This window comes from Dipodomys spectabilis, unplaced genomic scaffold (genome assembly GCF_019054845.1).
Source record: "Dipodomys spectabilis isolate Male_0828 unplaced genomic scaffold, ASM1905484v1 ptg000046l, whole genome shotgun sequence".
NCBI classification, from domain to species: Eukaryota; Metazoa; Chordata; class Mammalia; order Rodentia; family Heteromyidae; genus Dipodomys; species Dipodomys spectabilis.
Window position 1 is genome coordinate 1,746,883 of NW_024870723.1, and position 26,038 is coordinate 1,772,920.

At 40.4% G+C, this 26,038-nt stretch overlaps 1 pseudogene; it reads left to right on the forward strand.

The window, feature by feature from the left end:
- The window catches only part of LOC122107062, a 63,604-nt pseudogene that overhangs the window by 29,867 nt on the left and 7,699 nt on the right, over positions 1 to 26,038 (forward strand).

A 26,038-nucleotide genomic window follows, 5' to 3' on the forward strand; every position in this document is an offset into this window, starting at 1 on the left:
TTTTAAATTGCTAAAAGAAAATATGTTTAATATTGTTCATTTAGTCAAGATCAGGAGCTAAACTGTCAGTTCCCCTAAATCAAGATTAGATTTGATTCATTTCTGTCTTTTTCGAGTTGGACTTGCCACCCGAATGATGCATGGCATATGTATTTTGAATTGTTGAATGTGATCACTGAAGAATTACATGAAGCAACAAAAAATTAAGATCCCAAACTATATAGTTTGGTTTCTAAGTGCCAATAATATACAGATTGTAGAAACTGGGGGGTGGGATTCCTAGGTAGACATCTTGAGAAGGCTAATTGTTTTATTTCTAGATTTTGGTTAATAATAATCCTTCTCATCTGCTTTGTGATTGATATGGAATTTGTATATCCACAATATGGGTTTAATTCATAACAAGCTGTAAAACTGGAAGAGTTTATTTATTACCTGCATCCAACTGAGAAAGTTTGAGAGAAATATAATTTGTGCCTTATAGTAATATTTTGCAAAAATTAAACAGTATGGTAAACTGCTTGCAAGAAAAGTTACAATAATTCCACTATCTTGTATAAACACACCTTCTAATGTGTTTTGCTACATGTCTGATTAACAAGTAGAGTTTTTCTTCCCCATGCCTTGGCTTTGGGACTTGGTCAAATGGTTAAGTTACTTTGACCAGTGAACATTATCAAATGTTGGACATAGCACAGGCTGGGAAAGTATTTAAGCCCCTTGATTTTTTTTTTAGGGCCTGGACACTGTCCCTCAGCTCAAGGCTAGCACTCTACCACTTGAGCCACAGCGCCACTTCTGGTTTTCCAGTGATTTATTGGAGATAAGAGTCTCAAGGACTTTCCTGCCTGGGCTGGCTCTGAACCCTGATCCTCAGATCTCAGCCTCCTGAATAGCTAAGATTACAGACAAGAGCCCCTGGCACCTAGCAAGCCCCATGACTTATATTCCTGTCTCTTCTGGAATTCTGACACCATTGTAAGTTGGAGCCAAGTGGGAACAGTTGGTTCTTGCAGTTAGTTAGCTAGCAGCCTATTCACAAGAACCATGAGTGAGGACGTAAGACTCTACAGTTCTGCTCAGAAGAAACAGCCAACAAAAAATGCTGATTCATAGAACTGTAAACAAGTGAAGTGGGTTTTAGAGTGTGTGTTGTAGTTGTGGTTAACTGATGCAGGGTATTAGTTAAACATTAAGCCATTGAGAACCTCATTGGATTGCAGGTCCTCTTAATGTGAATGGAAGGAAAGATCCCTAGGCTTTTTTAAAATTGGGATACAGTTTTCTGATGAAGCTACAACTTTCATTCCTCTCTCTTCCTGGCCAAAGTATTTGGAGGGGGAAATCTGGAAAAAAAAATATCTCTTATCACTGAGGTTACATAGTTCCACAGCAAGTTATGATATAGGACCATGGGACCCTCATTCCAGAAACCCTATCCTGACGGGATACTTTCAGTATAAGCAACTGTTGGGTCAAGAAAAGTGCCAGCCCCTAGAATCTGTCATCCCATTGACGTTTGTTACAAGCAGAGGGATTTTAAGTAACTCTGGCCTTCAAATACAATTTAAAAATGGCCAAAGAGATAGAAGTGAAGTAAAAACATCTTTAAAGGAAACTTCAAGCACCTAGTTTCCAGTGCTTGCTGAGATATTTCTGAGAGAAATAAGGATTGTTAAAGCAATGTAAACAGTTATATCATGTTTAAGGGATTTATTGCCTGGCAAATTTGTTTTATTTATACTGGTGAACGTTCCAAAGCTTTCTAAGTAATATGATGTTTTCAAAAATACATTACATTAAGAAATAGCTCACCTATACAGAAATGTACTTAAATGTATGCACATTGGTTATCTGAAAGGACCTTGATTTCTATCAGTAAATTGAATTATTGTAATGACTTGCTCTGCCATGTCTCCATCTACTTTAGTTGTTGTTGATGTTGTTTTTGGTCAGTCCTGGGGCTTGAAGCTGTGGGCCTAGGTGCTGTCCCTCAGCTCTTCAACTCAAGGCTGAAGCCACAGCTGAGCCACAGCGCCACTTCCTGTTTTCTAGTGGTTTATTGGAGATAAGTGTCTCACAGACTTTCCTGCCCAGGCTGGCTTTGAACAGCAATCCCCAGATCTCAACCTCCTGAGTAGCTAGGATTACAGGTATGAGCCATTGGTGCCCAACTCCATTTACTTTAATATCAATGGCATTTTTTGCAGAGTAGCTTTTTGTTGGTTGTTGTTTGGAGTTTAGTTTGGTTTGTTTGTTTATTTCTCGTGGGCTCTGTATATAATCCAGGTAGCTTTGAATTCACAATCCTCCTCCTTCATTTTCCCTAGTTCTGGATTTCAAGAAAGAGCCATCACATCTACGTTGAAGAATATGAATGTTTGCTTGCTTTCAGTACAGTGTTCCAATTTTTAGTTAGGGCTTAGGCACTGTCCCTGAGCTTCAGTGACCAGGAACAGCTTTTTGCTGTACTACTCCACAGCTCTACTTCTGGCTTTTTGGTGGTTAATGGGAGATACACATCTCATAGACTTTCTTGCCTACGCTGGCTTTGAACCACAATCCTGAGATCTCAGCCTCCTTAGTAGCTAGGATTACAGGCCACAGGCCTTGTCAGTGCTTTTAGTTGTAATGTTTCATTGCATTGTTGCCAATCTTTCTCAAAGTTCTGGATATGGTCCAGAAACTGAATTGTTGACATTCTCAACTAACTCTACGCGGTAGACCATACCTCTGAGAACATATTTCTCCAGGTGTCACAACCTGGGAAACTCAGAGAAAATTCATGCTAACAAAACAAAGAGGAAACTGTCAACTTAATTCCTTTCAAACTACAATAAGTAAATATTTGCGTCCAAAGATTTTTTTAGGGGTACTCTTTTCCTTCCATTTAACCAGATGGCTTTCCCAACTAATATTTTTAAACAACAAAAGCTCATCAAATCAGTGTCTGTATGATGCTAAATTTAGATGCTACAAAAATTGTACTTCTCAGTTTTATTCCAACCCAGTAGGGAATATAAATTTATCCAGTTCACAATAGGAACTCATTTAAAAGATTGTTGCTTCGTGTCTAGGTTAAATGACGTTTATCCACTTCTGCTCCTGTGTAAACATCACCTACCTGCTTGTTCAAAATTGCCTTTAAACACTACATAAAGGGGATTCAGAAATCCCACCAAAGTATTTATCTTCTAACAGAAACATCTATCTATCTATTTATCTATCTATCTATCTATCTATCTATCTATCTATCTATCCATCCATCCATCCACCTCCTACCTACCTACCTATCTATTTATTATTTGGTGCTTACAAAGGATGACACTCTTGGCCTCTCGATTTCTAGGCAAGTGTTCTACCACTTACACCGATCACTTGAAGCTTTTGCTGTATAGTTTGTTTTTCAGATAGGTTCTCACAATCTACTATCCCAGGCTGTACTCTATCTGTCATCTTCCTACCTCCTCAATAGTTGGAGTTAAAGACTTGAACCACCACACCTGGATCAATTTTTTAAATATTCTTGATTCTGGAAGACTTAGCACAAACCTAAACTCCACTGCAAACAATCAAAAGCAGTACTAGTTACAGATTTATACCAAATACCTGCAAACAAAGGTATTTCAGATGGCTCTTGCAGTAAGAAGCGCTCTGTCTTTATTTCCCATACATATTTCAGGCTCCCCTCACCTCTTTTCCTCACTGACCCATCAGCTATTTCTTTCACTTCCTAAGAAGTAGCAGGGACCAGGGCAGTAGCACATGGTCTACCTTGTGTCCAGCAAAGATATCACCACTGGAGCAAGTTTTATAAGTCCTCCAAACAAGAGAAGGTTTAGGCGTTGTTTAGCCAGTCCTGTCTATAGACCCACTGTGAAGGAAAAAGCCTTTATTATTTTAACTGAAGAAAGGATGGGGGGAAATGAGCTTTGTTGGATGACAAGCATTCAGAGTCATACTCTCCTGATGGAGCCATTATAAAATCTTTAATATTATATTTAGGTCTTCTACACCAGTACAAGTATTGAAAATCCTTGGACATATTCATGAAGCATCAGGGACAATTTGTCCTAGATAAAATGGATTATATAGTCATATAACTTTAAGGTTTTTCCTTCCTGGCAATCATATTCAAACACATAAATAATATTGGACTTTAAAATTCCTGTTGAAAATATCATTATTTGGCCAATCTTGAACTGATAAGATTTAAATTAACATAAATATCAGGTTCTATAAGAATGTTTGAATCAAAACCAAAATCAGATCATCTTTTATGCATATTTTACGTATGTGAGAGATGTGTTGGAAAGAAAAGAGCAACTTTCCTCTTTTCATTCTTAAGTGCATGGCAGAGGCTTCCAGTGTTTGTTTGCCATTTTATTTCATTTTGTTGTTGTTATTTTTTTCTGTTTTAAGTGGCATTAAAACCCATGATCCATACTCTGAAGGTCAATGTTAAAAATCTTCACCATTACTCAAGGTCCCCATTATTAAGCCAGCCAGACCCAAAGAAATATAGGTCCCATGGTTTCCCTCATTTGCAATAATTAGTATACATCTAGGATAATTTTATCAGATGAGCCAAAAAGCTCAAAAGCTATGTACATATGACCATCTTAAAAATGATGTTAAGCAAAATGAACCCCAAGATAGGGACACAGAGGCCTTTCTTTGTTGTTGTTGTTTTTAATGTACTATGTTGCTTTTAATGTGATCTTTTTGTTTCTTTTTTTAATAAGTTTTTTTATTGTAACAATACTGTACAGAGGGGTTACAGTTACATGAGCAAGGTAATGAGTCCATTGTTTATCCAGCATTGTTGCCTCCTCCTTTGTTTTTCCCCCCTCTGTATGTTCTTCTCCATGTTGTCATTGTACTTGATTTTGGTATCCTCTGGCTATTCTTAAAGATTATCTTGTAATGTGCTCCACACCTATGTGACTTTAGGTGCATTGTTTTCCCTGATTAAAAGGTACTTTAGTCTATACCTTTCATTCATTTAACAACACAAACTGTTGATTATACTTTGGACTCCAATCAAGCCATCCTAATTCTCCTCTCTGTCTCTAACATCCATATCAAATCCTCAAGCATGGAGTATTTTCATGATTTAATGAATATGAATGAATGAAGAGGTCCTTGGATCAATCTGAAGAATGAGCAGGAATTACAGTGATATGAATCATATCTAATTCCAGGGAAAAGAGAATGCATGAGCAGATAACACACACCAAACTCGGATATTCCCTCTTCTTCTCCCGCTCCGTGTCCTACCTGTTTCATTTATTACAGAAGAGAAACAAGAACAGGAAAGAAGTCCAGATCTCACACTATTTAAATTACTCTTACACTGCAGCTGATTGGTCCCAATAAGACAATGAGATGATCCAGGGGCCGGTGGCTCACTCTTGTAATCCTATCTACTCAGGAGGATGAGACCTGAGGATCACAGTTCAAAGCCAGCTTGGGCAAGAAAGTCTGTGACACTCCATAAACGATCAGAGAACTGGAAGTTTCACTGTGGCTCAAGCAGTAGAGTGCTAGATTTGAGCTGAAGAGCTGAGGGACAGCACCCAGGCCCAGAGTTCAAGCCCTACAACTGACCAAAAAAAAAAAAAAGACAATGAGATATTCCTGTAGAAAAACAATAAAACCATAAATGACATGATGACAAAGGATAATTTGGTGAATTGGTCCTTATTCAAAAACAAGTTATCAGAAACCATGTGCCCATGGCTCATGCCTGTAATCCTAGCTACTCAGGAAGCTGAGATCTGAGGATCATGGTTCAAAGCTAGCCCAGGCAGGAAAGTCTGTGAGACTCTTATCTCCAATAAACAACCAGAAAGCTGGAAGTGGTGCTAGCCTTGAGATGAAGAGCTGAAGGAAAGTGCCCAGGCCCAGAGTTCAAGCCCCAAAACTGACAAAAACAAACAAGCAAACAACAAGTTGTCAGGGCATCTCCTCCAGGAAGCCTTCCTTTCCTAGACAAACCCCCTCTGAGAAGTTGCAGTCTCTCCCTCCTTTCTGTTCACAATGCCATTTCACATCCACTTTTCTTTCAGCATGTGTTAATGTTTATCTTGTTTTACAGACATCCATGGCTCCTTCTGCCCAGGAGCTTTCTAAAGACAGAGCACCAGAATTCATTCGTATGTTCTTGTAACAGACAACAATGCCTCCTAATGTTCATTCATTTGGGGCTCTCCATCTATTACCTGCATACATTTTGGTTGAATGAGCTTTACTCAATTACTTGTAAAATGTAGAGCTCTCATTTCTTCTATGTGGATGATGCTGTCCAGTCCTTCCCCCATCAGCTTTCAGTCACATCAGATGTTGGTTCCTTCCACACTTGAAACTTTTTGATTTAGTACTCTTCACACAAATTGCCTGAAACACCAGCCTCTTGTTGTATGTCTGTACAGACACACAAGGAACATGTATACAACACACACACACACATCACAGTCTTCATGGCTGCTTTCAAAACTGCTCAAAGAGACTTTCCTGGGTTCCCTCTAATACAGACACCCAAGGCCCACTTCCTATTCCATGTCTCGATACCCCAAGGAACATTTCAGTTTGTAACATTACTTGTTTGCCTTTTAGTGAGTCTCTGTCTCTCCAATTATGAGCTCCATAATGGCCTGTGTGCCCATGCTACTGCCCTCTATTTATTTGGTGCTTAATACAGTGTTTAACATAGCATTAACAGACTTGATAGACAACGTAGATTTGCGGAAGTAATAAGCCTCATTTTTCCAAAGGTTGTTACAATTGTGGAAGCCGCAGGTGAGGGACAGTCCTGTCCCAGTGCCACCAGGCAAGACTCTGAGCTGTAACAGACCTGTGGACACCTTGCAAAGAACCTCCTGACCTTTAAGCTCATTATCTCTAACTCAAGGCTAGACCCCCAGCTCTATCTCTAGTTTGGAAACAAAGTTAACAAGTGTCCTTAGCCTGACTTTGACCAAGGCCTTCTCAGGAGACACTCAGAGGGATCTCAAATGCCCACTCAGGCAAGCCACCTTCCATCAAAGGCTGGCGTGACCTGGCGGCTGTGAAAGGGAAACCTGCTGTGTAGCTCAGCTGAAAGCACCACTGTGGATATTTAAAGCAAGCCCTCTTCTAAAAAATTAATGACCTGAAAGGGGAGAGAAGACACTGCTGCCTAGGTAATGAGGAAAACGGAGCTGGATGACCACAACCCTGGTCCCTGTCCAAGTGATGTCATCACCACTGCACAGAATACATTGTAGCAATGTGGCTGAAAGAAGATGGGACTTGATTTCCAACCATCACAGAAATCGGTGGCAGAATTTAAAGCAACAGTGTTTTTTTTTATTCCAACTCACCTAGTATTTGCTTTTCTATTATCAAGATAAGTGGATTATCCAGAGAGAAGAGCAGAAAACACAACTATCTCAGGCTTTGGGAGCTTGGATGTTCCCAGGCTATTAGTACAGAGCTGAGTGTCATTTCTATGTGCATGGGAGAGAAGCATTGGGTGGATATTTGATCATTTTCTCTAACGTTATTCACTCTCTTAACATGTATACTATTGTAGGGACTCTTAGATATTTTTCTAATTGTACTTGTGAGGTCAAAATAGGAGTGAAGTAATGCACAGAGTTGCAAGAATCAAGAAGATGGTGTGGTTACGGGTGAAGCACACATTGCCAGCTATTTCTTGCCCATTGTAATCTTCTCTGCTGCTTTTCCAGCCCCAGAGATAGCCTGGCAATGCATAGGTCTGCACTTGAGTCATCTTCGATAAGCACTGCCAAAGGCTATCGCTCATTCTTGTCGTTGTCTAAGCCACTGTTATGTCTTGCCACAGGATTCCAGCTAGGCCATGCACCGACCTCCGACAGCCACCTGGTAATGGTTGTTCTACAGGCGCACTTTCTCCACCCCAAAACACTTTCCAATTTACACACCCCCTTGATGTATACAAATCTTCATCTTATTGGTTATTTCTCCTGACTAAAAACTTGACCTGGTTGCTCATTTATTCTTGAATAAAGACCATGGATGATTAACAAGCCTTGTGTGTTCTGACAATCACCCATTTCTCCATCTCCCCCTTTTAGATACATTGATTCAGTGTTCACTTTCTTCGTCTACATTTCTCTTAATTTTCCTGAAGATTTTGTGACCTATTCTGTTTCTAAGGTCACACATTTACTGCTCCTTCCATACCAGGCTCCTCATTCACACTTCTGATTTATACAGAAAGTCTCAAATCAAAACTTTCCATCTCGGTGAAATTTTCTGCTGTGTCTCCCTCAGCAAAAACCAGTGATGATTCACCTATACAGAGAAACAAAAATACACAATAGGATTTCTCCTAACCACCTGGCATTCCTTCTCAATGTAGTCCGTTATATAACTATGTCAGTAATTGATCAGAGGATTGTAATATGTGGTAGGAATGGAGTTATGTTCATTTATGTTCATTGCTTATTTCTGGAAACTAGGAAACAGGACCTGGAAATACTTTAGTAAATGAGTAAGAGAAAATTAAAGCTCAGCTCTTGTGACTTTGGGAGTTTAATGTGGGGGGGGCCTCTGTACAGTACATATCACACATCACATTCCATCACACCCTGAGCTGCTGCTGATGTCAAAGAAGATAACTGTTCTTTCAAAAGTGGGCCGCTACGAGGTAATAAGCTCTGCAATACAAAAGTTCTTATTCTTCTCCCTCAAACTCTGTGAACAAAGTGTGAAGAAGTTGCTTGTTCGAGGTCATATATTGAGAAAATGTCATAGCTAAGATTTAAAACCAGATCTTCTCAACTGTATAATCAGTTGGTTTTTCCTTTATTTCTTTTTTTCCCATCTACACCACAGGGTGTTTTCTGACTCTGAAGTCATTTCCCCTGTAGCTTAGGAAAAAATCAGCCTCTCTAGGAGCAGATCTCTCAGTGCATGGCCAAGATGGGATTGCATGTAAGGGAATGAGAGTCACCAAGGAGAAGAATTGGCTCTCAGAAAGAAGGCACTATGATGGAATTCAGGAGAACACTGTCCCTTCTTGCTGAGGACAAAAATGGAGCCCACTCATGTGTTCTTGACAATTAAAAACTGACTTACAACAGTCTCCACATTCACGAAAAAATTAGACATAAGAAGTAACTTACAAATGACAGATAGGTATCTGTCTTTTAAGGATGCTGGTCAAATGATTGGTAGAGAAAAACTTAGATGAACTCAAACTTGCTGGTGAAACTTCGCCCACTTTTGTAGTCCACCGCTTTCCTTTCCCCTCCCCCCCTTCCCACCCAACCTCAGTAACATTCTTTCCATAGAACTGCCTAAAATAGATGAGGAATCAAGTGTGTTAAAGAAGAAACAACTTCCTCATTTAGAAGTTTTGTTCTTCTCAAGTGTCTTAAGAAAACTTCATCAATAGTTTTTTAATTGTTGAGTTTGTAAAAGAAAATCAGTGTACATAGAAAGCTCAATAAAATTTTGGAAAGGGATGGTTTACCTTGTACTCTTTTGCAAGAGAGGATTTGCTTTGCAAATAAATAGCTTTGATATCATTGGAAAGAATGTTTAAACACATTAAGAGAACAAACTATTCCCAAGCACTTTACATACCAACTACTGATAAACTTGTTACAAATTACTCTTTTTTATTTGCTAAGATATTTCCCTTGAGAGACCTACTTGGCAAGGATAGTTTAATGCATTTTCTTTAAAAGATAATCTACATTTATTTTAAACTGTGTAACTGTGGATTTTGACTAATAGTTCTCTACTAGTCAAAATTAGGAAAGCTTCAGCATATTTACGTAATACTTTTCACTTAGAAGTCTAGCATGGGCCATCAAACTAGAAGGATTTCTTTTTTCTTTTGTTCTCTATTGATTTATTGATTGGTTGATGGATTGATTCTCAGCTGTACCTGGGGTCCGAACCCTTAGTCTCAGAGTTGCGAGGCTGGTGTTTTATCACATGAGCTATACAACGTGACTTCCCATTTGCTAGATATTTTGGAGATAAAATTTAGCAATCATTTCTCTCCAGATTGGCCTTAAAACATGGTCCTCCAGATCTCAACCTTCTGAGGAGCCAGTGTTACAGGTATGAGGCCCTGGCATTAGAATTGTTTCTGTCTTTTTTAGTGCATGCTTCTGTTCATTATAATCCAGTGTTTAGATCTGCAAGGAAATCTGTTCTAGGCAAGAACAACAAATAAAGTAAATAAATAAATATCAAGTTGGTTGCACATTAAGACTTACAATTCGATGTTTAAGTTTCTAAAATCTATCATTGACAAAAAGTATGACAATAGGGGCTGGGAAGGTGGCTCAGTAGTAGAGTGCTTGTCTTGAATGCATGAGGCCCTGGGTTCGATTCCTCAGCACCACATAAGCAGAAAAAAAAAAAAGCCAGAAGTGGTGCTGTGGCTCAAGTGGTAGAGTGCTAGCCTTGAGCTGAAGAGCTGAGGGACAGTGCCCAGGCCCAGAGTTCAGACCCACAACCAGACCCCCTGCCCAAAAAAAGTATTAGAATACAGTGGTAACTTTGGACATAACAGTAAGTTTGGGATTATAGCAATATTCTGTATGTATCACTGGGAAGACACTGGAGAAATGTAAAGTCACTGTAGATTGTATGTCTTAGTCTTCAAGAACATACAATAATGGAAGCAAGATACTTTTTCACATATTGATGTCGATCAGTAGGGATTTAGGCCTGCAGAGGCTTTTGGCAATGGCTAAAGACTTGCCTTAGTTTGCACAAGTTCAGAGGAGTACCACTGTGCACTGTGTGTCAGCAGACACTTAGCGACCAAGGATGCTGCTTTACATCCTCTATCAACCCTACTAGTCCCCCACAACAAAAAATATCCAGCCTAAATTATCAACACTGCCAAAGCTGAGAAACTCTTATAGATGTATCGGAATTTAACCAATAAAGTGGGAGACCTTTCTTTGTAGAAAGCCTGTGTTCTTCCATCTCTGATATACTAGAACTTAGCAGAGAGCCCTGCAAGTTTGACAGTTATTATGTTTGGCTGTTGTATGAATGAAAGAGTAAATAGATAAGAATACACAGAAAAAAACGAAGGATTGCAGGCCAGATACTGGTGTTTTATGCCTGTAATCCTACCTACTCAGGAGACTGAGATATGAGGATTGCAGTTTAAAACAGCCTGGGGAAGAAAGTCCAAGAGGCTGTTATAGCCTGTTAACCACTGAAAAGCTGGAATTGGAGCTGTGAGTCAAGTGATAAAGCACCAGTCTTGAGCAAAAGACCTCAGAGACAGCACCTATGTGCTGAGTTCAAGCCCCAGGGTCAGCGCGCGCGCACACACACACACACACACACACACACACACACACAAACACACACACACACAACCAACAACAAAAAATAACAAAACAGAAAGCAAAAGGACTGCTGATCAGCACTAATTTGACATAAAATAATGTAGTCAGAGATCTTTTTCATGTCAAGGGTGTGTGTGTGTGTGTGTGTGTGTGTGTGTGTGTGAAAATAAAACCAAGTAACTTGAGTGGATGAGTAAAGTTGGGAGAACTAGGGAAGGAATTACATGCATCAAGATGTATTGTGTTCAAAATCTGATATGTTGAAACCATTTGCACAACTATTTAAAGAAGCTTTAAAGATGGAAAAATAGAAAATATTTTTGTAGTGATATATATAAAGTAGTTACTTAGATAGTTTATAGTTATAAAACATAAATTATAAATGAATTTTTATTCTCAGTTTATTTCATAATGCAACTTGTGAAAAATTTTATACATACTTTCGATTATGCTTGGTCATCATTAGATCACCTTTATTAACTTTCTCTATTCTTCCATTCATGTTTTTTTCAGAAATGCCTGGGTTTTTTTTTTTTTTTGATTAACAGGGCTTGAATATTATCTATCACTTACAGAGAATTTTAGAGACCACTTGATCCAAATGCCATACTTTCCAGGTTCAGATACTTACGTGATAAAACTCTGGAAAGCTTACTTCAAAAGGCATATGGTATTATTTTCTAGATAATTCATTTTCAAAGGTTTCAGGCCTCCAAGACTTGACTCTCAATTTTGATCTAGAATTTCATTATGTAACTTGGCCATCTTAAAAACATTCCACTTTACTCATTGGATTCCAGTTCCCAATGCCATGCTGCTTAAACTTGGCCGTAGCCAAACAGCAGAAGGCAACCCAGCTTCCCTTCTGAATTCCACTAGAGTTTGGCAAGGATGATGAACTATGATGAATGCACATCTCTCCGAGGCAGTGGTAATAAAACTAAACAGGACTACTGAATTGCTTGTTATACTTTCAAGGAGAATCCATGGAAGTCTTCACCACAGTGAAATGAGTGTTGAGGGTCTCAGGGAACAAAGATGCAGGAAAGGGTCTGAGAGAAGATCCAGAGAATAAGTATAATTTGTCCAAGGCAGCACAGTGAATCATGACATAGAAAGTAGAATCCATACCTCTTAAATCTCTAGTAAGTGAATAGGTGCACACGCACACACACACACACACACACACACACACACACACACACACACAAACACAGATGCACCCACATGTGTAATATACATGTTTGTATATATACATGCATTTGTACACTTACTTGGACATATATGTATGTGTATATGTAATAACCATTTCCTAACAAAGAACCTGGAAAGCATGCACTGTGTCCCTAAGAGATCTTTCTTCCCCAAAACCTGTGTGTATCTATTGACTCTACAGGAAAGCGTGACATCACTTCTGGGACATCTGCCCCTAGTACGTAGATCTAAGACCCCAGCCAAGGACACCTCCGATCTCCTTGGACGTGCTTATTCAGCTCCTTGCTTGGCTGCCATTAGCCTGACTCACAGCTTCAGAAATGGCAAGATGTGCACAGTAAGAAAGGAAGCCCAACACATTCCCAAAGCTGTAGTACACTGCCAGAGCCATCTCCAAACTCCTTTAGCTAATTGGAAATTTCTGGAGGGGACCTCAATTCTGTCGCTGACTAACAAAAACAGTTCCAATGGAGACTTGACCTCCTGGGGGTGAGCTGAGATCACTTCTGGCAAGGTGATAGTCCTTACTTATTTTTGGATCAATAAATTAGAACTCACCAATTGACTGTGCTGGGCCCACATGCACCATGAGGATGCTAGAAGTTTGAAAGATGATTAAAAGTTTGATTAATGGACCCATCAAGATCTGCTTTACTATTTTACTTGACAGATGTTTATTAAATTGATTTCAATATGCCAGAGAAGATGTTAGGTAACAGGGAATTGAAGATGTAAACATCAGATTACGCCCTTCTATATGTCTGAAGAGTTGGACAATTGAAGAACAAGTACACTTGTTGTACTGTTCTATAAAAGGAAATGTTATACCATGAATATGGATGGTGGGACTAACTAACCACTCCAGGAAGTGGTAAAGACGTTTTTATTTAAAAAGTGATGCTTTTGATGAAGCCTGAAAAAAAAGAGGGAGGTGAAAAATGTGGAGAAAAAGCTTTCAGCGCAACAGAGGTATATATAAAACCTTGAAAGGTAAGAGAAGGCCTGGAATTTTTAGGGAACTGCAAGTTTGCAAACTTGATGTAGTGGTAAAAGAAAGATATTGAGCAGTCTAAATCTTAAGAATCATAAAGGCCACACTTAAGAGGATACTTAGTGAAGGCAAAGAATGAAGGCAAATGGAGGTAAAGAATGATTGGAAGCAATATTGAAGCACACTCGATCCATCACCTAGGATTTTGTTGGACTGCATGGTGGAGAATGGACTGAAAGCATCATGACATGGTGACAGTGAGCACAATGAGGAGCCGTGAAAATATTCAGGACCCTTATGGCCAGAATGTGCAGTGCAGCATTAAGACAGAAAGGAGAGGCCTAAGGTGGGGAAATGACCAAAGGAAAGAAGAGGGACTGAGAAGAATCCTGGAGGAGAGACACAAGTTAGAACGTCTAAAAATAAACCTGGACGCTTTAGGATGGCCTTGTTTGTGGTCGTTTGGGTAAATGCCCAAAAGTGGGATTGCTGGGTCATAGGGGAGCTCTATGTGGAGTCTTTTGAGGAACCTCCATACTGCTTTCCAGAGTGGTTGAACAAGTTTACACTCCCACCAACAATGAAGTAGGGTTCCCTTCTGTCCACATCCCCTCCAACATCTGTTGTTATTAAAGTTCTTGATTTTTGCCATTCTAACTGGGATAAGGTGGAATCACCATGTTATTTTGATTTGCATTGCTTTTATGGCCAGAGATCTTGAGCATTTCATGTGTCTATTGGCTATTCTTATTTCTTCTTCAGAGAAATCTCTTTTTAAGTCTTTAGCCCAACTTATCAATGGGTTAAATCTTTCTTTGAGGATTTGTTGAACACAAGAGGTTTTCCTTTGTAGTTGTTGTCTTTTTAATTTAATATGTGATTTTTGAATGTCCTTCCCCCTATAGTATATCCCATGTTATCACTGCATTTGAATTTAGTACCCTGGTATTGTATATATGTTTATCTGAATCAGGGAAGAGAAAGGGAACAACAGAATAGTCAGATAAAGAACAATGGAGGTACCAATGCAACAGTGATATTCACAAGAAAATATGTTGGAAATGATCTGTACAGCATGGGGAGGGATGGAGGAGGAGGGAAAGTAAGAGAAAAATGAGGGAAGGGGTAATAAGTTTGACAAGAAATGTGCTTATTACCTTAATTATGTAACTGTAACTGCTATGTACATCACCTGACAATTATTAAAAAAAAAAAAAAAAAGTGAACCTGGGAATGGGAAAGATGCTCCTACTGGAGGGAATGCAAAATGCAGTGCCGTTATATTTGGAGAGCAATGCTCTGTTGTTTCTGGAAAATATCAGGCCTACATACATACTAAAGGAAGAGCATGATGAGGTGAATGAGTGGTTCATTTGATAATAAAGAAATCATTTTTATTTAACCTCTTCATTATTGATTTGCTTATTTGCTTTTTTTTCAAGTTGCAAGCAATATTTTAGTCCCAAATCTAATTTTTAGACCATTTGATTTATTTTAGTTTAAGTATAGGTCTTAGTTAGCTATAAGTGCTGTAAGTGATAGAATGGTAGCTTCGGAGAGCTATGTGTAAAGAGGTAGATAAGTAGCTAACTGCTCAGGGAACTCGGGAGGGTCTCCCGAAGCAACAAACTTCCCTGTGGAGGTGCTACAGTGATTACAAACACAAGGATAACAAAGGATCTGTGGCAACATAGAACCTAGACCTATACCATTTTTCCTCCAAAGGACTAAAACTTCCTCGGGGGGAGAAAGTCAGAGAAAGCCCCTAAAGATGCTGCCTCTGCTCATGCCTTGAATGGATTTACTGTCTATGACACTCTTCACCTCTGCCCTTCAACTGAAGTCCAAAAAGAAAAGAAAGCAAGCAAAAAGATTTCTAAATGGAAGGAAACAAAAAATAAAAGAACCCATGTGGGGTTGGAAGGTGCTTTTCCTGTGAATCATTGCTCCACAACCACCAAACAGAACTTAAGGTAAAGGCAGACTGGGATTTTCCTAGCCCAGACAAAGTAAAGCCTTATTCAAAACTAAGCTGAGTCTGATACTGGTCCAGTCAACCTTGTTTGTTGGTGGTGGTGGGTTGTTTTTTTCAACTTAGTGGTACTGTCGTATATAGATCCCAAAGGACCTAGAGCAGCAACATAGCTGTTTTGGTACCACATTGAAGAAATCTAGAGTTAAGAAAGCTGGGTGTTGTTGACTCCTGGCCAGAAATTTTGAACTTTTTCAGCTCTACAAGCAGCATCTGGTTTATGAGAAAATCCTTCTATTAGCTTTAATTTACCCTATATAGCCTTGTACCTACATTTCTTTCTTTTTTTCTTTTTGTCTCATGAGGGGCTTGAACTCTGGGCCTGGGTGCCGTCCCTCAGCTCTTCAGCTAAAGGCTAGTGCTCTACCTCTTGAGAGTAGCACCACTTCCAGTTTTCTGGTGGTTTATTGGAGATAAAAGTCTCACAGACTTTCCTACCTGGGTTGGTTTTGAACCACGATCCTCAGATCTCAGCCTCCTGAGTAGCTAGGATGACAGGCGTGAGCCACGGACACCTGGCTTTCTTGTACATTTCTTAGATCTAGGATTTCAGTTCTGTTTACATGCATTGCATGGACCTCTATAGATTTCGGCCACTCACTAGGAGACCCCAACCTTTTCTCCAAACCATGATATCAATACAGGAGTGACAGGTAACTTCATACCTTCACAGACATGAATGTCCCTTAATGACTGGTATAAATTCTATTATTCATCTATGATTCTGCCTTCCCTCTCTAGCATTACGAATCATCTCCTCAGGCAGAGTCTTTCCTGGATCCAATGACTTGGATCGAATCTTGTCACTGACTTGGGCCAATGAGATGTGGGCTGACATAACATGTTAGCTGTTCCTGAGGCCTTAAGAGGCATGGCAAAATTATGTTTGCCTGGTGGAGCTTCTTCCCTTTGCCAGGAGAACAGTGTGTTCTAAGGAGCCATTGGTTCTTCAGTCTGGGTCCTGGAACGAAGACATGTAGAATTGACCTGAGCCGATCCCTAAGCCGACAGCCCAGAAAAGCTGAGGAAAGCGTAGTTGAATGTCCTTTATGATGATATGCAGGTTGATGTACATACTGAAACTATTTGCAGCAGCCCATGAGCCTGAACCATATGCTCACCAAAAGTCACAGACGCTTAAGGTTTGTTTGTCCCGGTAGCAGCCCGAAGTCCACTAATAAGGTAGTCCTCCTTAAAATTAAGAGTCCACAGATTGTCTTCTGTTGCTTTGGCATGGGGCATGGCATTCGCATTCCATTGCTGCTACACCAAATGAACACAAACTTGGTGGCTCGAGCAATATAAATTCAAATTTATTATCTTATGTTTCTAGAAGTCAGAAGTTTGGAATTGGTCACACTGGGCTGAAATCAAAGCACTGGCAGGTCTGTGTTCCTTCAGAAAGCTCTAGGGAGAATCCACTTCCATGCCTTTTCCAGCTCCGAGAGGCTGCTTGCATTCCTCCTTGTCTCTTGGCTCCTTTCCTCAACCTTCAAGGCCAGCACAGCCTTTTTCTTGCTGGTCTTCTGATTTTCTTTTTCTGCCTCCATTTTCCAGGTATCAGGGCATGTATTCTATTAGGCCTACCCCAATGATCCAGGATCATCTCCCCATCTCAAGGTCTATGAACAGCAACTGTAATTGCATCTGCTTTGTTCACTCATCCTTATGAGATAACCTAACCTATTCACAAATTCAAGAATTAGGCAGTGAATGTGATTGGTGGGGTTATGGGGTATTATTCTGACTAGCACAGAAACCATGTCTAATCAGGTTCTCAGAGGAAGCCAGACTTGAAGGAGCAATTTCCATGGGGCGGCTGCTGGTTATATCAGATGCCAGATGACAAACTAAGGAAAACCAAGGCCTAGGAATCACAAAGGCACTGGCTCCCTGGCAGTGTACATCTCTGTCCTTCCTCTTACATTAATCCAGCTGTGATAGAGGATTTTGTTTTTGTTTTTGTTTTTTGTCGGTTGTGAGGCTTGAATGCTGGGGCTTGGGTGCTGTCCCTTCTTAACCGTTCTCTGGAACTGCAGAAGATTTCCCAGCTCTCATTCAGGAATAGCCTTAAACATCTGGGCAGAAGCTGATGATAAATGCCCCATGGATGAAGGAGCCCTTAGATGGTTGCCCTCAACAATCTTCAGTTCAATAGCTCATGGTTGATTGAGTTTTCCTCACTGCCCATCTGTCCCTCTCCACTCTCCTACTGGATACATCCACATCCCAACTAAACTGCCTGGCATTTATGCTCATCTCAGCTCTGCCTTTGAAGGAAGCCATCCTAAGACTAAGAATGGTTGCGACGGACTGAGCAGGCATGAATTAAGTTTGAAGGAATCCTGAAGGATGTCTTTCTATTTATTTAAGATTGGGATTAAGTTACATGAGTAGGTTGCCATAAGGAAGCCATGTATACTGGGCTGATTCCTGGAATCCCAACAATTTAGGAGGCAGAATTTAGGAGGACTGTGGTTTGAAGCTGGCTTGATCAAACAACAACAACAATGTGAACAAAGTCTCATCTGAAAAAAAGCTCGCTGGGCATGGTGGTACATGTCTATAAGCCCAGCTATAAGAAGTCCTATGTCAGAGGACTGTGATCTGAGGCTGACTCCAGGAAAAAAGAGGAGAACTCTTGCTGAAAAATAACCTAAAAAAAAACAGACTGGGGGAATGATAGAGTGACTACCTCGTAAGCACAGATCCCTGAGTTCAAATCTTACAACCAAACAAACGGAAAAATTAAACAAAAGAAAAGAAAGTAGTTCGGAGGAGAAAATTCTCTTTACTCATGAATTGCCGGAAATTCCCTGAAATATTGCCTCACTTGCAATTCAACTTTCGTTCAAGTGTCCAATTGAAGAATGGTACATTTTCACAGTGAGCTCAAGAATAGAGACTGAGTTAAATTAAATTACATCCTCATTTAGAAAAGACTTGGTATTTCATATTAAAATGACAAGGGCCACGGTGAATTATAGTGCCAAATGTCTACTATGTTCTTAAATTTGATCTGGTTATCAATAACATGAGTCAATTCTATCACACAAGATCAAATGCTATTCCTTATGTAGACATTTTTGCAGTCTACAAATTCTGGTCCTGTCCACACTGTTCCAGGTAGTATTTTCTTTACAAACATATGGCACAGTTTCTAGGAATCATCTTACAGAAGAAGAAATCTCAACTAAGGCTCAAAGAAGGAAAATCACTTATTGATTTGGTGAACTGGGGGCAAGAAAAAAAAAACCATTGAAGATGGAGATACAGCAGTACTAGACAATGATGTAACCAGTTCAAGGGTCCTGGGTTTGACCTTTACCAGTGAAGAGTAACACAAACACTGACACAGTCTCCAAGGAAGTAAGAGAGGCGCAAGTAAAAGATGAACTCAGACAGATAAGCAGGGTTCTGGTTTTTGTGGGACTTTTCTGGTTATCGGGGAAACTTCATAGTTTATTTTTAGTAAGATGGAAAGTCTGAGGAGTGTTTGGAGAGGAAGGTAGCAGGATCTGACTTCTGTTCTTTAAATAATGCAGTGTTGTCGATTGCCTGCTCCTCCTGTGCCCCTGGGAGGCTGATTGGAAGGCAATCACAGTTGTCTACCAGAAGGATAATGATGGCTAGGGACATCACATTAGAGGTTAAAAAAAGGGAGGGGGGATCAGATTCAGGATGCACTTTGAAGATAATGCAGTTAATACATGGGGTTGACTTGGTGTAGAATTCTAGGAAGCAAGGAACATCAAAGATAACTCATCGACCGGGGGACTGAGTAATGGGGAAAATGGTGCCATTCACTTAAGATGGAAAACCATGCAGAAATCACAAGAAGACAACAGGAGGTGGAGCATGGGAAGAGGGAGGGAAACTGCCCAAATGCCCTAAAACTAATGAATGATTGGTGGAGCACATGTGGTAGGTATACACAATGGATCCTTGCTCATCCATAAGGAAGAATGGCTAGAAATGGAGATCATCTTGTTAGGTGAAGTGAGCCCAGTTCAGAAGGACAAGGTCACATGCTTTCTCTCTTGTGTGAATACTATGCCTAAAATGTAAATATCTATGTAACACCAGATAGAAAATAGGCAAATGGACTTTAGATTTAGATATAGATATATAGCATTAAACATATATAATATAAAAAATTAGCATACACTAAAAAAATGAATGAACCCCTTGGTACAGTGTCTTTACAATAAAAAATATATTTAATTTTAAAAAAAAACTTTAAAAAATGAATGACAGAGATGTGTAAAACAGGTCTCACCTGGATGTGGGCACTAATGGGAAGGGAGTGGAGCAAGGGGTAGAACACACAGAGAGGGTAAAGGAGGGTGAATATGTCCAAAATACTTCATACACATATGTGTGAAAATGGAACAACAAAGCTTGTTGAGATTGCTTTGCCTGGGGGAGGGCAGATAAGGGAGACTGATAAGGAGATGAGTCTGATCAAAGTGCACTGTATGCTAATACAGACATGTCAACAGGAAATCTATGTGCAGCTAATTATGCCAACAAAGGTATGGAAAAAGAAATATGACTTGGGAGGTAATACATGTGAATTTTCTACTACGGTATTTCTTCATGTAATATCTTAACACATGGATGTATTCAGGCCCTTCTGTAATTGAAAGATGGGTGAATCTGGAGATAATTTGTTATCTTGCTAGGAGAGAAGAAACATCTTTGGACTCAGCATTTGAACAGCATTTAAAACCCATACATACCAAGGTGAACACCTAATAAGGCCCTGTTCCTAGAAGAAGGGAGGGATAGGGACTGGGGACAGATTGAAGACAGAACAAATAAAGAATGGGAGGCATATGAAGAAGAAAAAGGAAGGAGGGGGTGGAGGAGGAGGAGGAGGTGGACTTGACCCTGTCCCTACTCCTAGAAATCCCTTCTCTAGGTAGGTGGTTGTCTGTGCTAGATTTCTTCTCATTTCAAAAGCTTCTTTTCCCCTGAGGAAATACCTATGAAAAGACTATAGAAGGGGAGGCAGATTAATGGAGAGAAGGTGGAGGTGAATGTAGTCATCATACTCAATATCAATATGTTAACATGGAACCGGGTAACTTGGAATGGATTGGGTTGGGAGATATGGGGGAGAACGAATGATAGAAGGGGTGACATTGACCAGGATGCACAGTACTTATAAGCTGACATGTTGAAATCCCTCTGAACCACCACTTACAGATAATTTTTTTTAAAGAAAGAAAGAAAATTACAGAGAAAGGCAAGATGGCATGCATTCTTGCAAATGTGTGTGGGCCTTTCTGTCTGATTTCGATTAGGCCAGGCCTGGTTTCTTTGGGATGAGAAGAACTCATGTGGGAAAATTAGGTTATAAGCAAAATTCAAAACCACAGCATTCAGAGGTTGTCTCGTCATAAGCCAGGTCTGAACTTTGGCAATAGAAACCAAAAGAACCTTCTGAAGACTGGGTAAGACCTTGACTAGCCTCAGCTCTACTTCCTCCTAGGATTCCAAGTTCACTGTTATTTAAAGAGAAGTATCAGCAAACGCTTTACTTTTCCAGTTCATTGGCAAATGTTCTCTCAGATCTATTGTGGGGACATAAGCTCAATTCAGGGGCTGCTTCAAAAATACATTTCTTTGGTAATTCTTTTCTTTACTCCCCTTTGCCTTTACCATCTTCTTTAACCAGTAGAGCCTGTCTGTTGCAAAGGGCTTGTATGATCAGAGCAGAGAAGAAGTGTTGTGCCATTAGCTATTCCTAGTGTTCACTTATGTCCCTCACAGATATGTCACTACATGGAGGCTGCATGCAAAGAGCCAGGCAGATGCGTGATGTATTAGCTTCAGTCTGCCATGTCAGAGCCACAGACCTCTGCTCGATGCAAACCTATGCTCACTGACCACATGCTGAGTGTGAGACAGTGAGGCAGTCTATGTCCTGTGGCTGGACGAATGGAGAGGAGATGGGCAGTTACTCGAAACACGAGGTACGAATTCCCTTGCCAGGAGCTGTCCAGGCATTCTTATTGAGTTTCACCAGCATCATGCGTATGGCAACAGAATCATTACCATCCCCATGTTATAGCAAATGAATCTGGACCTATGGAGGAAAGGGATTTGTTGGTCCACAAGAACTGAGCTTTCAGCCTAGGACATCCTTTGTTCCAGTCAAGAATTGCTACTTCATAAGAACTCTAAGAGATGTGAGTACAGGAACAGGGAAACAATTGCAGCCTCCAAAGACTCTTGAGTTTGGAAAGGTTGTCATTGAAGAGCAAAAGTTAACCTAAGATGTACCATCTCTATCATTTTGATTAAAATGAATCTCAAGAGCATCTCCTATGTGGAGTCTCCTTTGTCTTTTTCACAAGGTTCTCTGCTGCCAAGCATTATACTGGATACTAAGCACACTAGGCATGATCCCTGAGACTCAAAATAGTTTACATGCCCTGAGACTCAAAAAGCCTACATTTTCTCTCATGGAAAGTTTTCTCAATGCATAAGAGAAAAGGTACACTTCCTTCTTTTTGTGAGGATTGCCCTTCAATGTCCATCTCTACAGCATAAAACATTTTGATGGTCATTCTAGTCATGGACACAAATACCCTGGAACAGTCCTCAGCATTTATCCCCAAATTACTTTTTCCAGAGTAAAAACGACCTCACTCTTCCAATTTGATGTCTTAAACATTCATATGGAAAGGATCAATAAAAATTTATATCACTGAGAGTGCCGTAAAAAGCACCTTGCTTAACATCTTCAAACATCCTCCCAAGGTTCTTTCCTAGTCCTAAGCCAGAAGGTCTCTCAATTTGGCATTAAGAGATGTACAAGGATAGATATTATCTTCTTCTGTTTTGAATCACCTTCATAAACTAGACACTTGGTCCTACAAAGTCATGTTTCAGCAGCAAAATGGGGGGACATCAACATCCTTGTGAACTGCAGTAAATATTAGATTCTTTTGGCTGACTTGCCCCTCAATGACGACCAGAAGCCATGGTACTGGGCCAGGTCGTATTTTAATCAAAGGCAGACAGTCACGGTGCACTCCAGTATGCCCTGTAAGCTCATCCAAGAAAAGGAGAGGAGAGCTTGCTTCTATTTGTATGAAGAGTGCCATGCTCAGTGAGGCTATGAAAAAATAGATTAACATATTCTCTTTTGACTTCAGAAATAAAACAAAGAAAACATGGAATCAGTGTGATGTGGTAAGAAAGGAGGAAGACAGGAAGGAAGGGAAGGAAGGGAAGGAAGAAGGAAGGAAGGAAGGAAAGAAGGAAGGAAGGAAGGAAGGAAGGAAGGAAGAAAGGAAGGAAGGAGGGAAGGAGGGAAGAAGGGAGAGGAAAGGGAAAAATGAAGAAAGAGGAAAGAAGGAAGGAAGGTGGGAGGGAGGGAGAGAAAATAAAGAAAAGAGGGAGGGCGAGGAAGATGGAGGGAAAGGGGAAAATGAGGTGGAAGGGAAATAGAGGGAAAGGGAAGGGAAGAGAGGGGAAGGAAGGAGAAAGGAAGAGAGGGGAAGGGAGGAAAAGAAAGGAGAGGGGGAGAGGGAAAGAGAGGGGAGGAGAATTTATTTCTGGTAAATTGTTTGTCTCATAACTGAAATAGGTATTTGTCAATATACCCATAGTGCTTCCGTTTAGAAAGGATTGGAAGTCCTTCAAGAAGTCCACTAATTCCTCTTCAATGGCTGGTACAAGGATTTCATCTACTGCCCATCAATGTTGAGCTCTGAAGAGCACTCATATGTTCCGCTGAACTACACTGGATGCCTCAAATTAATTCTATTGGCCAGCTTATCCTTTAAATCTTTAACCAAGCCCTCATACATATGCATTCACTGGTTTAAATCACTTCAAGAAGTTTTAGAAACAGCTCATTAGGATGGCAGCTACACTGAAAGGTGAGCCGGTCTCTGCTCTTACTGCATTCCACGCTGCTAAATAATCAAGTAACTACTGGCTGCAGCCCTTCCAGAAGGGGAGACTGCATCCTCCACTTACCTTTCCCACTTCCTTGCTAGCTTGGAATTCGCCTTCAAACCAATTACAAGACCCATGAATACCAAGAGAGGTGAGAGGTCAGGTCTCTGCCAGAGACTGAGCGTAAGGAAGCCACCTAAAATGTGGTATTTCTAGATTCCATCATTTCCTTCCTGCCCACTGCTCTTGCTGCTCACTGGCTCTCATTTCTGGCTCACTTCCACCTGTTTTCTACAAAGCTTCCCATGTCCCCCAGCTCAACTCCAATCGGGTGTCCTTTGGTTTTCTTATCCTTGCAAAAATAATCAGCACAGTAACAGTCATTCGAAATGCTTACACTGTATGGTCTGCCTTGGGAAAGCAGGGCAGACTTCTCCCTCCTCTTGGCTAAGTCTCCACCCAGTACCTGCCACCTAGGTCTAGTGCTTCTCCCCACCCCTGGCTGTGATTCGAACTTGACCAGAGGCTAGCCATGCAGATATGACCTCAGGAAGGAGCGAGGTGACTGCTTCCAGGGGTGCCCATTACCCAGGTGACACAGGTTACTGGGAGGAGACTTAGGCCAGGAAGAGGGAGGAGTCTACCCCGCCTTCCCAGAGCAGACCTGACATACACTGTCTCAGGCACTTAGCCTTAGTAGTGGCCCTAGAAGAGTGTTACCATTACTTCCTCAGTTATACATGTGGGAAAATGAAACACTGAGTGGCTCCACAAATGATGTCTAGTTGGTGGAGCAAGGACTAGGCCCAACTCAATCCTAACAACTACTTCTGTTGAGTACTACAATGAGTAGGTGCTACATCCTTCGCCCAGAAGTCCTGTACTATATGAATTAGGCAGTAACCCACATTACTTTTGAATACAAGTGCCTTCTTTGGCTGAGTCACCTCGAACCAGGAAATAAATTCAGGTCTTTCAGTTTCCAGGGCCCGTGCTCTTGGTCCTTATGTCTAGCAATGAAGCACTATATTCGCTTATTCCATTTCTGTTGTCTTGGTTTCCTGTGCGTAATAGCAATACAACTCATATTTTGGTGCTTACTTCCCTATACAGTCTGTGTCATTTTTTAAAAATATAAATCCTTGCTAGACTCACATGAAATGAGTCAGATTCACGTCCTTAGGTGAAAGAGAATTTCAAAGAACAAAGGAACATTTCTCTTCACTGTGTGTACATTTGGCCTGTTCTACCTTACCAACACTGACTGTGCATAAGAAACATCCATCTGCCCCATTTCTGTAATAATGTATAAGTTGCATGTAGTGGAGCACCTCCATAAAGACATTACAATGCTGTAAAGACATTACAATGCTGTAGTTTCAATCCACAATTCCATATAGATGCTCAAAGTTTGGACAGAGAGGAGAGTCAGGAGGATTAAGGATTAAAACAGACTTCGGAATTGCAAATCATTGTAGAATCAGAACTTCTCACATCTATTTTTCTGGATATCTGACCATGGAATAATTCATAATTCCATTGTGCTTTGACTGCCTTTTAAGAAAAATGAAACTAGTTTATACCTTATAATATTCGATCATGATTAAATGAAATGTTCTTCATAAAGTGCTGCATACAAGGGCAAGCGCTTATTAAATTCTCAATAGAAGATAGCTATGGTTCTGATCATGTACAGCTGAGCAATCTTTGCTTGTGTCCCACTCACTTCTTAAACATTGTCTGTGCTACTACATATGCAAGTCTATGAGGTGTGCTCCTACAATGAGAAGCAAGGAACTATTTCCATTATAATCTTTCCTTTACTAATAGATTTATGGAATCCTTGCTGTGGGTCACACTTGATGCTAAGTAGTTCCAGTAGATTACTACATTTAATCCTCACCATAACTATTGGTTTCCCCCATTTTATAGACAAAGAAGCTAGGTATTTATCAAACTAAGCCGTTTTCCCAAAGTCATACAGTTAGAAGCAGGGATGGGACTCCAACTGAAGCAGCCTGGCTCCACAGCCAGGTCCCTTAACCAACCTGGCACGCTAAACTTTCTTCCATGTAATCCTGGATTGGGTTTCTTGTTTTCTAAAATGGGTGGTAGAGAAGAACAAACACTTGGAAGGTCAAATTTGCCCAGCTGTATGCAACATTTGAGACTTGGCTTACCCACATGGAAATCTGTTTGTAAGCCTTTATGATACGTTGTTGAGTTCCTTCGCTGGCTGTCTTCTGTGTATTCTTTACAGATGATCCACGATGAATTTTTAGGCTCTGGGAAGCAGCTGGAAGGTTCACATAGCTGCCTCTGGACTGCTCTGACACAGATGTGCAGGATTCTTAAATCTAGCCCAGAAAAATTTCTGGTGGCTACAGGTTAGACTAGACACACAGCTCGGGAACAGTTCTCCCATCTGACTTTACTCACAGGAGACCCTGGTGACCGTCTAAGCTTTCTTTAAAACCATACTGATTATACAGTTGAAGAGTTTTCCAATGGATGCCAGAAGTCTAA